This window comes from Sinohyriopsis cumingii, unplaced genomic scaffold (genome assembly GCF_028554795.1).
Source record: "Sinohyriopsis cumingii isolate HCF-2022 unplaced genomic scaffold, ASM2855479v2 utg001825l, whole genome shotgun sequence".
Lineage (NCBI taxonomy): Eukaryota > Metazoa > Mollusca > Bivalvia > Unionida > Unionidae > Sinohyriopsis > Sinohyriopsis cumingii.
Genome location: NW_028316064.1, coordinates 200,471 through 218,553, shown reverse-complemented (window position 1 = coordinate 218,553; position 18,083 = coordinate 200,471). Strand labels below are relative to the sequence as shown.

At 41.2% G+C, this 18,083-nt stretch overlaps 1 protein-coding gene across 1 annotated transcript in view; it reads right to left on the bottom strand.

Annotated features, from left to right (window-relative positions):
• The window catches only part of LOC149771477 (alpha-protein kinase vwkA-like), a 39,272-nt gene extending 23,116 nt beyond the window's left edge, over positions 1-16,156 (bottom strand). The window contains exon 1 of the mRNA XM_089948394.1: positions 15,759-16,156. The gene's annotated coding sequence lies outside the window, so the exon portion shown is untranslated. The remainder of the gene's footprint in view (positions 1-15,758) is intronic.
• Positions 16,157-18,083: the final 1,927 nt, after the last annotated feature.

The following is an 18,083-nucleotide window of genomic DNA, read 5'->3' as shown; positions in this document are numbered from 1 at the left end:
CGCGCCGATCCCAGCGTCGTCAGCGTCCGGTAAAAAAGCGCGACGACCGCGTCGATGTCATCACCCCCTCTGCTGCTATGATCTTACAAACAGAGTGATCACTAACTCCTCCTCCTGTAGATCAATTAGGTTATTTGACTGATCGGTGAGTCTGAAATTAATTCTCGTTAAAAACCGATTATGGCATCTCATATAGACCGGATTAATCGGACTCTCAACTATTAAAAATCCGGGAGGGGCTGTTGGTGAAAATGAATAAAGGATATACCCCTGTTGAGCTTGATTTGATTGCTTGGTATCTACCTGGTAACTCCCTTCGATAACATCACACACTAGATTGATTGCTATCACCGATGCGATATTTACGTTGTACGGGGCAATATGCCTACCACCATCTCCGTTATCGTGTTTGAGGATATAAGTTGATGGACCGAGAAAATCATTAAGAGACTTTCTTAGTTCTGGCGCGTTGTATCCTGGAAACCTGCAATCGGGTAAATCGGCTTCTGTGATATTATACTCGGTTAGGAATCGTTGTTTATTATCATTTCTGTTATCGGATATTATTTTAACGACTCGTTCATTGATATATTCCATGTCTGATATAAGTTGATTTAACACCTCAACGTGTTTTCGTGCTTTTGTCTCCCGTAGCTGTTCTAGTTGTGATTGGTAAATACGATTAATCTCGGCAAACGCATCAGTGATATCACTTAAAATAAATGTTAATATGGCGACCGATTCAGTAGTTTCCTTATGCTGAAAATACCACTGCATGATATTCCTGTCTTGAAATAAAAACCAACTGGGTGATAACGTGCTTTTTATAGTAGATAAATTATTTAGATACCGGGGGGTAATTTCATGATACGATTTCACATTCGTGTGCAAGTCCTCGGGTGGATTCTTAGGCCATCCTAGTATGGTTCTTATTGAACTGTTATAAATATCAACCATATACCCCGGTGTGCTTATTTCAATCGTCGACGATAACGTCGGTTCATGAACCGTAATAGCGATTTTTGATTCTTTTCCTGTGATCGATTTTATTCTGCGTTGAAATTCTTTATTGATTTGTTCTATTTGGTATGACCCAGTTGGTATTGTAACCTCCTCCCAGTCTGGGGTCCCATCGGGTTTATTTGTCCATGCAAAAACCAGCGAGTTATTAGGTTGTTGTCCGTTAAATGCGTCCGCTCGGATATTAGGCCAACTGTGATATACTCGCAATTTTGCCAGCGCTATTTCCTTCACTGGAACCGGCGATGGGAAGTTCACACTGAATTCGGGTTTCGTTGACGTTATTGATATCATATTTGTTTGTACCGGAGTGGTGTTCTCCGCGATCCGCTGAAGTAATTGAGACCCTTCGGGGTTCAGCGACATTATTATTATTCGTTGTCTTTAGTGTCTAATTTCAACAACCAGGTGGTTCCGGCTTCCAGTTGAAAATCCTCGATTTTTGACATCGCGGAGCTATACAACTGGACCATCGTGGAGAATTCAACATCGGATACGAACAAATTATCAATTGACAACGAGATCAACCCGGATAATTTCGAGTACGCGTCGGATACTATTTGATGTTTTACTGTATACTCGTTGAGTTTTTTCTGAAAACACGATGATATCTTCCTAGTGATTGCGTTGGCGACTCCAGCAACTGTTGTCATTGCGGAGACAATTGGAACAGCGATCGGGGCTATCGTGGTCACCGTGGATAAAATAACACCGGTACCGGCTACTATACCCGACATCGAGTACACGACCGCGTCGATGGCGGTTATTTTACGACGGTATTTTTTTATTTTTGCGCGGTATTGTTCGGAAAGCGTTTTCAAATTCGCGGAGAATTCTTTTGCGGTATCGAATCGATATTGATGTGACGTCGGTGATACCTCTGATTCAATTTCCTTGGTGGTCATTTTTATTTTAAAAGAGCTAGTGTTTTTAATTACTTAGATTCGCTACAAATTCCACATACCATGTGATGTTTGCCCTAAATAGACCGCTATCAACGGCCTTAATCACAAACCGTTCAATTGTGTCCTTGTCAATGATTGTTGACACTGTATTGTTAAACCCGGATGAACTCGACGATGATATACTAAACTGCATCGCCGAAATCAATGTCAATCGATAAATGCCCTTAACAGTTGCGGTGATATCTACTGTATTCTGTGTAGGAGTCCAATCGAATGATCCATGCCGAATTGTGTATACTGTGTTGATGATGTTCTCATGAGGGATTTTTATTTTTTCGAATTGCTCTGCTACTCTCGGTAGTCCGTCTTTAATCGCTTCAACATCAGTTTTAATCGTTCCTATTTCCTGTATATGCGTGTCCACATCTTTTTTGTTCGCTGCAACCCTAGTAATGAGTGTATTTATTTCCTGTATATGCGTGTCTATACTTTTTTTGTTCGCTATAACATTAATTTTGAGTACTTCTATTTCCCCTTCATGCACGTCTATACTTTTTTTGCTCGCTATAGCATTAATGTTAATTGTTTCTATTCTCTGTCCATGCGCGTCTACATTATTTATGATCGTTACAACATTAGTTTTGATTGTTTCTATTTCCCGTGTATTCTCGGTTATACTTTTTTTGTTCGCTGCAACATCAAGTTTGATTGTTCCTATTTCATATGTATGCACGTCTATACCTTTTTTGTTCGCTGCAACATCAGTTTTGATTGTTTCTATTTTCCGTCCATGCGAGTCTACATTATTTATGATCGTTGCAACATTAGCGCCGATTATTTCTATTTCCCGTTCATGCGCGTCTACACCCTTTTTGTTTGTTGCAACATCAGTTTTGATTGTTTCTATTTCCTGTCCATACGCAGTGATATCATTTATAGTTATTGTGATTTCATCCGGCTTGGTATTTTTTTTACCAAGGAATTTATCAAAGTTGTCATCGATCCTGTTAACATTTTTTCGTAACGTGTAAAATTGACCCGACAGCGTCGTAAACTCCAAAATAGTATTTTTTATTGTTGCAAGATTTGGTTCGAATACTATCGGGTACCCAAAAAATCTATCGATAGTTGTTTTCACATGCCCTTCGAGTTCGATTATTGATCTATTCAACCTTATACCACCGTCTCGGATTAATTCTATCATTCTCTCTATCTCCACTATATGTCGACCCGGTCTGAGTCGTCCGTCGCTGGTATACAGCGCGATAGTGTTCTCGTCGGCATTACGCTGTCGTAATAAAACGTCATTCAGTGACACATTACCGGATTTCAATTTACCCTGGCGGTCTTGAAATACAACTATTTCGCCCGGGTCAACACTGGTTAAATTCAACGTATCAGCGATTTCATCCTCAATTAGTTTTTTTATGTCGGCGGCGGCCGTTTCCGTGGATTCTTTCAGCGCCGAAACCGGTCGTCCCCAAATATCAATCATCGTTATTGTAAAAAAAACCAGCGTTTCTAATTAACCCGCCGGGCCTCTACGACCCCACTAGTATATTCGTTTACAACCATATGAGGTGGTTTTCGCGATGATGAAATCGCCGCGAGTACGTTTAATACCTCACGGCCACATATCGGCGGGTCACTCAATTGCTGTGTTGGCAGCGTGGAATAAAAAACCCGGGCTGAACACGCCCGGGATGAACACGCCCGGATATACCGCATGAACTCTTTCGGCGGGGCTAACCCGTATGAATCAAAATAGACGATCGCACGCGGATCAATCGCGTATGCAACCCAATGAGTTCCCGCTCCGGAGGACCCATCGAGGTTAATTATACCGGTTTCAGTATTCCTTGGGGCCGCCGGTAATTGATCCCTCATAAAAACACCTCTGAAGTTTTTTATCGCTAATGCGTTTGCGGCGTCTATTAAATCAAAATTAGACATTGGAATCATAGACTCAGGAGTCATTGACTCCCGAGTCAATAAACGGTTCCCGGTAGTCTTAGACCCTTTCCCGAATACCATGAATACGGGGTCCCCGGTAGTCTTAGACCCTTTCCGGCCACGGGTCGTTTTTTTTTGTAGCCTTTCCCGGTTGCCTTCTTTAATGCCATTCCCGCCGCGGTACCAACGGCCCCCAACGCAGCCGCCTTAGCCACTGCTGGTGCGGCCGCGGCAATCAACGCTGGAATCGCAGCTAACAGCGGAAATATCCCACCGGTCTTTTCCATGTTTTTAATCGCTGCGGCTGAAAAATCTATTTGAACTCCCTTTTTATTCTTCATCGCATCATTGAAATGTTTTATTTGACGCGCCGTCAACGATATCTTATGATTACCGCCCGCCATCTGCGACGGCTTCAGCGTTATTGTGGTTCCGCATTGTTTAGCCGACTTTGATCGTAATTTCTTGACTTGACCATCAGTCAACTCTACACTAACGACACTATACGACATTTTATTGTAAACGCGTTTGTGTTTTCAATTACATGTTTTCCACTGGTGCATCAATGATTCTCATTCGTCCACCAACGCCTTCCAACAGCATTGATTTATCGCTGAGAATGACAGCAACCGCTCTATAATTAACATTAACCGGGGCTATATGAGCTCGGAAGTGTATATCAACGACGGATTGTCTCGTTAAATCAAGATGTTCCAGCGAAAAATAATAAATCGGATACAGTTTTTTAAAATCAAGTTGTGATATTTGCAAACCGGTGTCGACGTTTTGATCACGACCCATATATGACAGCAATCGATGATACACACGTGCGATATGGTTGTCACCGTAATTAAGCTGTATATCCTCGGATGGTTCCTGTTGTCCGTTTATTCTCAGCGAAACATCCCTGACTCCTAATTGATCAAATATCATATGGCTGTGTTCTTGATTACCCAATCGATTCCTATTCTGTAGCGCTATGAATATATGACGCGGGGCTGAAACACCCTGTTTTGATGCTAGGTGCCATGTAAACGTATCGGCGACGTTATCCTCTTTAGCATCAGTTGTTACCGCTAGCCAACTCAACAGCGATTTCCCTCCCTGTTCCATAAATGCTAACAATCGTGCTTCCGTGGTAACTGATGGAGTCAGCACCGGCATCCACAATGCCATTTTAGTTAAAATGACTTTACCGGCAGCGACGCCAGCAGCACGCCATATTGCATTGTTATCATCGCCCCTTCGCGTCAGCGCGATTGTATGCTTAGCCCCATAGATAACTTTTCTAACATTTCTGCAGAATCCAAATATGTGATGGAGTGGAATCGCGCATGAAAACTTTCGGCGTGGTCCTTGCAACATCCCTACTCGTGTTGCGAATCCCATATTGTAATTATCGTTAAGACTTTTTATAATATTGAAATTAGCGCCTGGTCTTGCTCTGCGGTCTGGGTTATTTGCTTCAGCCTGTGGGTCAGTTGCGGTATCTCTTTCCACCAGCACGTTAACGTACTGAAGATGGTCAGCGTTATCGGTGGAGTCCTTCGCAAACATCATAGATGGGCCCGCCGATCTTGTATAATCATCCGAGTATCTTGCTAGCCCAATTATCGTCGTTGCAACATCAACCTCGCGTTCTATTGATTCAATTTCTCGCCCGTCAATAAGATATCTGGCGCTCTCAAATAACGCCATGATACCGTTGTTGACGAAGCCAACTCGAACACGATGGTCATCTGCGTATGGTGCATTATCGGCGGCATTTGTCACGAGTTCTCCCTCGATTTCGATAAACGCTTCACACGGCAAAAAATATTTACTGGTATCTTGGACTTGAAGTTCAATTCGCGATCGTAGGTCAGGTTGCGCTGCATAATAAGAATAATATTGATAATCACGGACAGAATCATCCCTGCGTACTGGGGCGTCCATATCAAACGCGGGGTCAGCGGTTCGCGCAAACATTTTATTATTTATCATGTTGATGTTTTCAATTGCGATTTTTTCGTCGTAAATTCTTTGAATTTAAACCACTTCCCGCTATCGCGTTCATGAGCGCGTTGGTTGCCGCACCGGCGGATGGCGAAGTCGCCAACGACTGAGTCGTCGCCAACGACTCTAGTTTTTCTTCCACGGCGTTATTTATTACTTTACTGACATTTGCAGGCATCACTGTCGTTGATGGCATCTGTTTTTTTCTTGAGAATCTCTTAGATTTCACCAATGACATTAGTTTGTCCCGCGCGGCTGAAAGCGCCTTTCCGGCAACATCTCCAATAGCACTAATACCCTTATCACGAATAACATCAATAGCCTTCATTCCTAATTGTTTGGCTAACGGCGCTACTTTTGGAGCCATTCTTGTAAATAACCCCGCAATGGTGCTACCGAGACCATCTCCATAGTACGCACGGTAAACAGGCAATCGCGAGTTTACCACGTAGACGAGTACTGGTTTATCGTGGTTGTAGTGTATGATCATCTTTATTATAAAAACACCGGTTTTTCAATTAATCATCCACGAGTTCGTCTATGAGCGTTCGATATGCATTAATGTCCATAATACCGCCTGCAAATAACCGCTTGCAAATATCAGCGGCCTCATTGATTATTTCCGGAGAGTTATTTCCGGCTCGTTTTCCTCCAATTAGTACCTCTAGCCGTGATATATCACTGAGAACACTGCCACGACAGGTAACGCCGTAGGATTCTTTACCAACAGAGTATCCCTTTCCTTTTTTTGGTGTTATACTCTTAACTTCCTTGTGGAATTCATCGTAATCGGGATCACCACGATGTGGTAATGCTTCTTTATGTTTACTCGCTAAATACACTATTCTTGCCCAGTCCTTTAACGACTTTATATTTTTCTCGTAACCGCTATTGATATGCTTCTTATCTCGTATGCTCTTAGCAAAATTGTTGGCAGCAAAATTAATTAATTCTTCCCTGTTGCTGAAGCCTCTAATTTGATCTATTGTGCTCTTCTTGAGTACAATACGGGGTATATTCCCCTCTTTTTCTTCCGGTATTTCTTCTTCTGGTATTTCTTCCGGTATTTCTTCTTCTGGTATTTCTTCTTCTGGTTCTTTTGCAGTAGCACCTAATTCTTCTTCGTCGGCCATTGTAACATAAGGTTCTTGTGGTTCCGTTATAGCGAGTGGTGGTGGCCTCCGTGTTGTAGCAGCCGCTAGTGTTTCTAAAGACCTTTTTGTTTGTTTTGTCTGAGCCGCTATCTTTTCAAGCGCATCGAGGACGGGCACAGTTGCCGCCGTAACATCTTGGGTCGCTTTAGTTACCGGGGCAAAGAGTTGTTCGCTTCCAACAGTAAAATCGGTTTGTAGTTGCTGCCGCGTTTGAAGTTGTTCTCGGACCCTGTCTCGTAACGGTATGAACTTTTTAAGCGCTGCTAGCCGCTCTCTGGCTAGCCGAGTAGTAAGTGATTCGCCTACCATTATTGCAATTGCGAAGCAATTTCTAATTTCCCGCCCAGTGTGTCATCGGAGGCTCCGTCTATAATCCTTCTAATGTTTTTGATCTTACTAGAAATCTCCCGGCGTCGTTCATAAACACGTCCGAGTTTTTTTCGTATTATTTCAACGGCAGTGAATAGTCCAATGAATGCATTTGCGTCATTGTGGTACAAGTTTTCATTGATCGTATGTTGTAATCGTTTTATAAAAAAGTACTCGCGGGCCAGGGTAAAACGCCCCCGTTTTGATTGTTCGTTAATAATCTCATAATCGGATAATATTTTTTCACTGTCGAGACCATCAGATAATTCAATTCCTTGATTTTTTAATTTTGAAATCTCGGCTAATATATTATTGATGTCTTCGATATTCATTATTCTTATAAAACATCTTGTTTTTAAATATAAAAAAATGAAAACCCCGTGTATCAATTCCGAAGGTGTTTAATAATTCGTTTTCTTCCGGAACGGACAATTTATTGTCAGCGCCGGTGGCCTTGTCAGCGCCATAGGCGCCGGTGACTTCGTCACTCGCTGATATTTACATATGAAAATCGAATTCTGTGTCCGGTCCTTTTTGAGATCGCTGTTTGATATACTCGTTCTGCAACAAATCGTACTGAGGCCCTACAAATGTCGAAATATTTTCCTGCCGCATGCATGGAGTGAAATGTTTTTTCCTCGTGCGTTGATGTATTAAACGATTTGACACCTCTTGCTTGCTTTGAACACTTACCAGTTTGGCCTTTTTTAATATTTTCGCTCTGAGAGATAGCTTGCAGATTACACAGTCTGTTATCTTGACAATTAGAATTAATGTGATCAATAACGAGGCCATCTTTGATCAATCCGTTAAACGCTTCATATACCACCCTGTGAACAAAATACGTCTTCTTTCCAGCACTAAATTGCAAATACCCCCGATTATTCACGGTACCAACCGGCTTCTTCAGTTTGCGGTTTCTAACAATGCCGTCGCGAGATGCCTCGTAACTGACGAGCACAGGATGCGGCTGAAATTCTTGGTCCATTTGTATAATAATACTATTTGTCTAATTTATTATTTGGTTTAATTATGAATCTTTCAACGTAGTCTTGGGGGGTTTTAATGACGAAATCGGCGGTGGGGTCAATGACGGCGTTTTTAATTCGCTTGTCATAATAGCGTTTTAGTTCCCTGTATCGCTTTCCGCCACAATTAATACACAACTGCGATTTTCCTCTTACACCGACGTGGCAAACCAAGCACGGGAGGGGGCCAAGAGAACCATTACGAACGCTTTGTAAATGATACCCGCAGAATTCACCTCTACATGATTTATTGCACGGGGTTGTCGACCCAATCATCAACCATTTGCAGTGATTCATTATACTATATTCTTTCATTTAAATACTTGTTTTAATTATATGGATGAGTTCGAGAGATTAGCAGCAATTAAGCCCCGGAAAAATATTAAGTTCAATCTCGATAGAGTCCTCAAGGACACACCAAAAGCGTTAATAAACGATAGAACCCTGTTAAATAAAATACGCGATTGTATCGATGAATTCAAACGTGATGGTGCATCTCATAGTTGGTCAACATTTCGAATTGATGGCATTGTTGATGCTACCATGAACGACAACCGCGCAGCAACGATAATATCACAACTTGACGGTAAAAGATATTTCTTCAGAGTAAAATTCATTGTCCGGGTGAAATCAGGCGATTGGATCATACGTGATAAATTTGAACCGGTTCTCAGCGACAAGAAAACAGTCATTGTCAGCCGCGACTCCAAGCCGGGGTTGTTAACCGGAATTGACAAACCATACTATGAACGAGCGTATCCTGAAACAGCAGTTGTTTATGGAATATACCCGTTAAATAAGAAACCTGATATCGGAAAACTGAAACCGATGAAACAGTCAACGGGGATAAATTGTGTAGCAGAACGAATAATAGAGCATTTTACAAATGTGTGTCGAGGAAACAAATTGACTGATTTACGACGTAGCAAAATCAACCAGTGGGAACTAACCGTAAAAGAGCGTGGAGCGACCATCAGCGACATAGCGAGATTAGAAACATCGCTGAGATTTCCAATAACCGTTACGACGATAACCGGTGAAGTATTATACGAATCAAAGTATAAATCGAAGGGAGCCCCAATCAAAATTATTGATCATAACGAACACGCATGGACGCCCACGATCACAATATTTCCACGGGATAGAACAGTAAAGTATATACCCGAAGAATTCCTGGGAGAACAATTCTCCAAGGACGGTTTTCTCGCGGAGAGGAAACTATTTGATGCTATTGCTTGCTTGTGTAAAAACGACCCTGTATCAGTGTGGTTACTTCGCAGCGCTGAAAACGACATGGATACCTTTGATCAGTTTGTAAGACCAAACGGCGAATTATATCGTACTGAAGCATTTCACAACAGGATGAAAAAACCGCCATGGAATTTGAAGAGCATGATGAACAACTGCTAACAAATTGTTTTACGATTCCATCGGTTGTAGCTCATGTTGCAGCAAGGAAAAATGCGTGGAGACCAATGCGCAAGGAATTTTTACCAGATGTACAATCCAGTTGTTTGGAATACTATCACGGTGGACTGTGGAACACTGAATACAACCGCGACGCTATGATCTCGGTTGATATGGTTGCCTGTTATCCAGCGAGTTTTCTCGGGTATGGATCCGCAGCTGAGTATTTCAAACGATTTGGACACCCCAGACATGAAATGACTCGTGTTGCTATTAATGGACCACTGCCTGATTTTGATTTAACCGGACTCGCTCGCGTAGTATCATTTGATTTCGCGGCAGGACTTCATCGCTGTTGCTATATTTGGATCGGTAGACACATAGCTGAAAAGAAGTGGTTGCCAATAGCGCTGCTACGGTATATGATTGATTGTAGCATGCTAGTTTCGTTGATTGTCAGTGACGCAATTATATCATACCGGGCGCAGACTGAAGTCTGGTTACCAGAACCGGAGCGTCTAGATAGCATAATTGACGAGTCCAGAGCACACATTGATGCCGACGAGGAATATATCATCGAATGGTCCAGGAGGATATTTAACCAACGAAACCACGAGGCAAAAGATCTCGGTAGAAGAATAATTGGTAAGTTTACACAAGGTGGAAAAAACTGCGATTACAAACGATATTGCTCACGGCTGATTATAGATGACGCAGAATATGATTTCGTAATCAAGGACGCAGTGGCAAAAAATAGATACGTGAACTGCAAAACAGCTTTCTTGTCCAATGGAACAAGGTTGGGTACAGTTGTTACCTACAGCGACGGAGACAGCCCGGCGTATCCACATTTGAGGGCGTCTATGCTGGGTTACGCCGCTATCAATTTATTCTCGATGATAAATAGATTTCCCAACACCGCGGTTAGAGTAGCCGTTGATTCATTTTATATAGACGCGAAGTATAAGAAAAACGTAACCGAGTTTACTAGTCCGGACGAGAGTTGGGGTACATGGAGAATTAAAGAAGAAATACGACGCGATTATTCCCCGTCAGCAAATGTCATCGTTGAGAACAATTACCTACGCGGTAATAATTTATCAGAATGGTCTAATGCACCATCGTGTTCTGATCCAATTTGTAGACACAAAACAGTTTATTTAAGCGGCTGTGGCGGGTCAGGAAAGACGACTCGGGCAATTGAATTATTTCGAACGCGGGCAAGTATAATCGTGCTTACACCGACCCATAGACTAGCGCGAGAGATAAAACAACGAAATGTTGACGCCGTTACTTATCACAGCTTTTTTCGATACAGCGGCGGTGAGTGGACTCCTGATCGAATGGGTGAAAAATTTATTCCCGACATTATCATCTGGGATGAGATATGTACTGTTTCGTTAGATGTTTTACAAATGTTTCTTGAGTGGTTGCTGCGTGCGAATACAGCGGTAATCATGTGTGGGGACCATGGCCAACCACCGCCATTTGTCGGCGAGGGTCCACATGATTGGTTAAAGGGTTTTGTGGACTATTATGAAGAAACCGATACTGATTACCGAGCACTTGATGAACAACTGCGCGAGGTTAAGAAATTAATCAGATTACAGCCGGATAGAGTTCAATGTGAAATAATCCGCGAGGTGATTCCGGAAACGCCGTTAAATGAATTCTGGGAAACATGGAGACCAAACGATTTGATTGTAGCGAGTAGAAAGATAGTCAGAGACACACTTCAGCGGAGGTTGTTTACGTTGCATAAGGAAAAGTTTCCAACGCGTCCAGTGCCGTTATGTTATAGACCCGCGGACACACGGCGGCAGAACATTGAAGTTGAAATCCCGGCCCCGACAGCGTCAGGGACAAAAAAACAAATTCTCGTGCTGAATGATATCGTGCTCGTTGATATCGGTGTCGTCGAGGACGCGCTACGTGCTGATAAATCCCCGTGGACGCTAGGATACGCAACAAGAATACATTCCTCGCAGGGACTAACTATCACGGACACCATTGTTTGGATGGTTGATAATCGCATCGAATGGTCAAATCTAGTCTATCTTGCAGTGTCCCGAGTACGGAGAATAAATCAGCTTCGAAGAATTGTTATTGACGAAGCCGGTGACGGAGTCACTGACGAAGCCGGCGACAAAGTCACCATCGATGCAAGCGTCATTGATAGAAAACTCTCGGGTTACCGCCAACAGGATAAAAAAAACAGCGGCGTTTTGATATTGATGCCGAATTAATAATTGCGTTACGACAACAACAGAATAATCACTGCGCGAGTTGCAATTATATAATGAGTTGGCGCTATTCGGATAAAGACGCTCGCCAATTTACCGTGGACAGAATCGATAACAGTCTCGGTCATGTTAAAAACAATGTGAGGTTGACCTGTCTTGAGTGTAATAGACGCAACGGCGCTAGTTAAGACCACGCGGGGGTAATTGAGTATCGTCAGGTATCACTTGTAGTTGCTCGCGAGTAAATCCGCGCTGAGGAGCAGTTGAATCCAGTCTGTAGATCGGTGGTCTACCAGTTGATCGTGTTATCGTTGATATGTTATGTGTGGTAACACTCCAAATAGGATCAGTAGCTCTTTTTTTACCGCCTTCAAGCTCTCCTGGTTCATATAGATATCTAACAGTGACATCGCCAAGAATCGGCTTGGAAACGCTATTTATTTTTGATTTTCCGGGTATATACTCGTATTTAATCGCGTCGCTGGGCTTCATGTTGATTGCTCGGGTAATCTCGTTATTTAACGCTGCAATTACACCTGGCAACCTTTTAACCCATTCACGAGATCGTTTTTCTTGGATGAATTCCTTCGCGTATTGATATCCAAATAACCGTTCAGCAACAGTCCGATTGAATCGTTCAACAATTGCCTGATCACGATGTAGCGCAGTATGACCTCGTCGTATCGCGACGCTATGATGTTTCAGCGTTGATAAAACAGCGCCGCGAAATTCACTACCGGGATCAACTTGTAATAGATTTGGCCAGCGCAGAGGGCCTCTTCGATAAATTCTTTCAAACGCAGCGGCTACTTCAGTTGCCGACTTTGTTTTTAACGGCTCCGCTTGTTTATATCGACTCGCAACATCAACTACGGTTAGCGCGTATTTGTAACCGTTGTCATGCGGCAAAAATAATATGTCAGCTTGATGAACTTCATTAGGTACGCTGACATCAAAGCGCGAGAAGTTGATTTGTTTAGGCGGTGGTAGATAGATTTGCCATATAGCCTGTTTGGATAACCAATTAGCCGCAACGGCCTTTGTTACCTTTGCAGCGCTTGCAAGCTTACCAATTGCGGCCTTCCCCTTCCAGTATCCTCTCGGAGAATAATAGATGGATTCCATGTTGTTATTATAAACGCTAGCGTTTTCAATTACCAGCGCGAGAAGCTCCGCTTCCAATCATTAATTTACCTTTCATAGCCGATTTTACCAACCATGAGGCCAATTTTTCTTTGACGGATTTATCAGGAATAGCATTTAATGCGTGAATTAATTTTACATCAGCGATATGACGCTGTTGCAGATCGCTACTTTTGTAAGCAACATCATGAGCATGACACGCCTTATCGATAGCGTTTATTGGATACTCACCGGGTTTGGGCTGATTTTGATCATCGAGTCTAATATCTAATCGTGTTCCGGGGCCACAGTAGTTATATCCTGGGAGGTGTTTTTCTCCTGGATACTTTGCCCACGGTGTTCCGGGGAGTTTTGCCAATTTGGCTGCGATGTCACCTCCTCGCTTTTTTTAAAAACATCTCCGGGTCTAATAGAAATAAATCTAAATTTCTTTGTACCGCATTGTACACACTTGCCAGTAAGGGCCGATCTGTTATTTCTTGTTGTAGCGGTTGTCATATCATTTGTGCCAGTACGTACTCTACACTTCACACAATATAGATCCATAATTTATGTATAGAGATATGAATATAATTGATTTTTCGGCGACTAAAACAAGAGAACCAGTTAAGCATGTTGCAGCGTTACCAAACTCGATCCGGATGATTATCATCGGACCATCTGGATCCGGCAAGACGCAATTGTTACTCAATTTAATAATGAGATGGATGAAGTGGGATAAGTTGTATTTGGTTGCTCCTAGCGTAGATGATCAACGATGCTACGAGGTGTTGAAAGATTTCAACGAGAATGCATCAGCGATCGCTAAAAAAAATGTTATTGAGTTTATTACGGATATCAATGATGCACCGGGTATTGATGATATTGATGGCGACGTTAACAATCTAGTCGTGTACGATGATGTTATGTTAGACAATCAAAAAAACCCAGCTAGGATATTTTCCAGAGGCAGGCATAAAAACACTGACGTGATATATGTCACTCAACGATACACTCAGATTCCAAAAGTAATTAGAGACAACTGTAATATTCTTGCTGTGTTCAACGGCGTTGATACACACACGCTACGAAATATTTGGCAGACATGGTGCGGCGGTGACATGGACTTTAATGTTTTTCGAAACTTTTTTAGTCATGCTCAGTCGACCCCACATGGATTCGTAACGATAAATTTACATGATCCTCGGACACGATATCGTATCGGACTTGACCAAATATTCGGTTAGTTGTAAATAATTTTCATTGTAAATAACTTCTTAGCAGCAGAGGGGGCGATGACATCGACGCGGTCGTCGATGTGCTTACCGGACGCTGACGACGCTGGGGATCGGCGCGCAGAAGGTGTTAATTAAACCAAATGACGACGCGACGATCCCCCAACGACGTCGTCGTTTTTTTTTTACCAGGCGCTGACGACACCGGATCCGCTGAGTGCAGAAAGTAATAATTAAGCAAAATAACGATTGGACAAAATGTCCGATTCGCCCCCTCTGCTCCTTACTTGCAAAGTTATATGGTTCGCTATCCTATATATGTAACATTTTTGCACTTGCAAATAATACAAGTTTATTAGTAGGGCGTTCCCTTTTGAGTTGTTTTATATACTGTTAAATATATATATATATATATATATATATATATATATATATATATATATATATATATATATATATATATATATATATATATATATATATATATATATATATATATATATATATATATATATATATGGGTAGTATGTATCCAAACATAAAGAGCCATTGTCTAACAAATTACTGTGATGAACTGTGCTCAAAGTACATAGCATATTTTTACAAATTCGGTATTGTCAAGTACTATTAATAGTTTGAAAATCCAAATAAAAGCGAAGACCAAAAGGCAAATAGTTTTGTATGCATCTAAGTACTTTTCACAAGAATAATATTCGTATCTTACATTAAAAAGAAATATTTGAAAAGTATTAATTCTCACTATAGAACAATTTTCTTTACATTCGTGTGCTCTAGTCCGATAAATAGTGTGTTCTAGTCCGATAAATAATGTCTTCTAATCCGAGATATGGTGTGTTCTACACAGATATAAGGTGTATTCTAGTCCGATAAATCATGTGTTCTAGTTCAATATATGATGTGTTCTACTCCTATATGTGGTTTGTACTAGTCCGATAAATGGTGTGTTCTATTTCAAACAATGGTGTGTTCTAGTCCGACATATGGTGTGTTCTAGTCCGTTATATGGTGTGTTCTAGTCACGTAATTCGACCGTCAAACCAGCAATGGTATTGACGGGTATATGCTAGGTCAAGCTGAGTTTACATTTCTTTCAAGAGAAAACCTTGCGAACAACGGCATTTTCTGGATTTACCTGTTTTTGAAACACGTGTTTTCGATTCTGCACGAAAAAGCTAGGTGCTAATTTCAGCAATGGGTTAATGTCTCCATTTTTTAGTTACAACTTGGACGCTTTTTATTAAATCTAGCTTTCATTATCAAGCAATCTTGGCCAGCAACACACTTAAATAGTCTATTGTATGCTTACCCATTTCTAGACTGGTTCACGGTATTCCATTCCATTAGTACCGTGAGTCCTACAGAATCCCCGACTCTTAGACTCAGGTCACAATCATATTTCCCATATAGAAACTAGTGAACTTTCAACTGTAAACAGAACATAATAAAACATATCCCATCATAAACCACCTTCACTGATTTATTCACAGTGAAGTCCTTTCTTAAAGGTTGGACTGTAAGCAACGCACCATGCAATGAGTCACAATTTCACTTCTGGATCAAGATAAATGCCTCATTACGCACTGTACACTGTCGCCAAGAAACACACAGACAGCCACACAATAATGCTCAAATTCAAAAGAATAAAAAAATATTATTAAATTAATACGAAGAGTGGCTAAATCTAACTCGACTATCACCCCAAAATGAGACTGGAAAATATGATCTAAAAATAGACTGGAGCTACATTTGCGGTTACCAACCAGATGTAACACCCGATTCCTCCTTCCAACCAAATCCACCCACGCACATACATTCGGAGCAGAATGGACCGTGTGCCGATAAGAATTTGTTGTTTTGCTACAGTTTAGTGTTTATATTATATTAAATCTAAGTTTGGACCTTTAATGAATTTGGAGGACATTCTAAATGGGAATTGGTGGGGCGTGGGTCAGATTACTTTAGAAATGGTAATTGATAGGGTGTGAATTTGCTGAAACTGGAACGGGTCAATATACCAAAAACCACTAATTTTATCAAGTAGCCTGATCTAATGAAAGTTCGACTACTCAGAGAATATGCACACGCTTCCCTTCTGGGTTACGTCCCTTGGCTACCACTGTTCAGTAAGATTGTTAGGCTGCACTTCAATATAATTTTAAATTAATCGAATCTGTGCCATATAGACTAGCTGTCGATCCTTAATTGCATGACTTAAGCTGCATCCCCTACCCCCTGACAAATTTTAAAGTGATACAGTGAGCATCTTCGTTCTGCACTATAGCTATATGCAGGTATTGTAATGGTGATAGAGTCTAAACAGATAGGCCAGATCAGAGCTTTGATTTTGGGAAAATCGCTGCGTTGACAAGAAGATAATGTCCATAAAAGGGAGTCCAGGTCATAATTTGTATTATGGCAAGACCCCTCTGTTTGCATGACGTCAAACTCTGGGAAGAGAAACGAGGTGAGCGTATCTATTATGGGAAAACTCGTATGGTGTTATGACAATAAAGTCCATAAGGAGCATCTAGTCAGAGTATTTATCGTGGGAAAATCCATATAAATCCACACAAAAGACCAAAGAAACAGCATTTATTTGTGGAAAACCCCGATGATGTCAAAGAACCGGATTGAATAGAACAGCCATTACCTGGCATCCGATTGTTTGCCTCGTTCATTGTGCGCACAGCCCAATGTATATGAGTGCAAAGTCAACCAGGTACTTTAAATGACAGTGATAGTACACTCGATGGCTAACAAACTTTCAATATTGAAAGAACTTCTGTTGTCGGTACTTGTAATAACAAAGAGAATTGAAACAATTTCTAAAATATAAACTGCAAAATGAACCACTTGCTGGCGTACATTTTACTCCTCTTCATCTCATCATTCGGCGCGCGTACTTCTCTTTGTATTAATCCATCCAAAATTATATCTTCAGTTTTCATAGTTCTTCCATTCTTAATACCCATCCAAAGATAATGAAAAGTACTTGTCATTAGGTACTTGTCCTAATTAAAAGTTATATGTGTGCATAAATGGGCTGTATATTGAATTTGATCGTACTTATGAGAACTAATCACGTTGTGGTATGCGTTTACTCTAGTGTGTGCGAAGGCACGCATGACAGCGTGTGAATATAATTAATGAAAAAATAGACATTTTGACAAAATTATAAACTGATCAGGTAAGATATACGAGCATGCGCATACTTGACAAGATGGTACTTCGTTCAGTTGTGGTAGATTATACGATTGTCACTAAATGTGAATGTTAAAAGAAGTATAGCTCAGTATGATTAATGACGATAAACGATATTTATTCTTGTATATATCAGCTGCGTTTCTGCATTGGATTCTACGGTGAGTCTAACGGGACACTTTCATGGAAATAGTTGATAATTATTTGTACAATTAGTTATGTGCATATTAATTGTGATTTAGTGACATTTGTTCTGGATTTGCGATAAATCGTTATTTATGTTTTTGTGTAGGACATTTGAACCCTGGATAAATTACGTTTTGTCGTTGTACGGTGTAGCCATTAACAGAGATTTTGGTGATTTAGAAGCCAGGACACAAGGAGGCAGTTTTACTTGGCAGGTGGTCTACATAATGGGAAACTATATGTT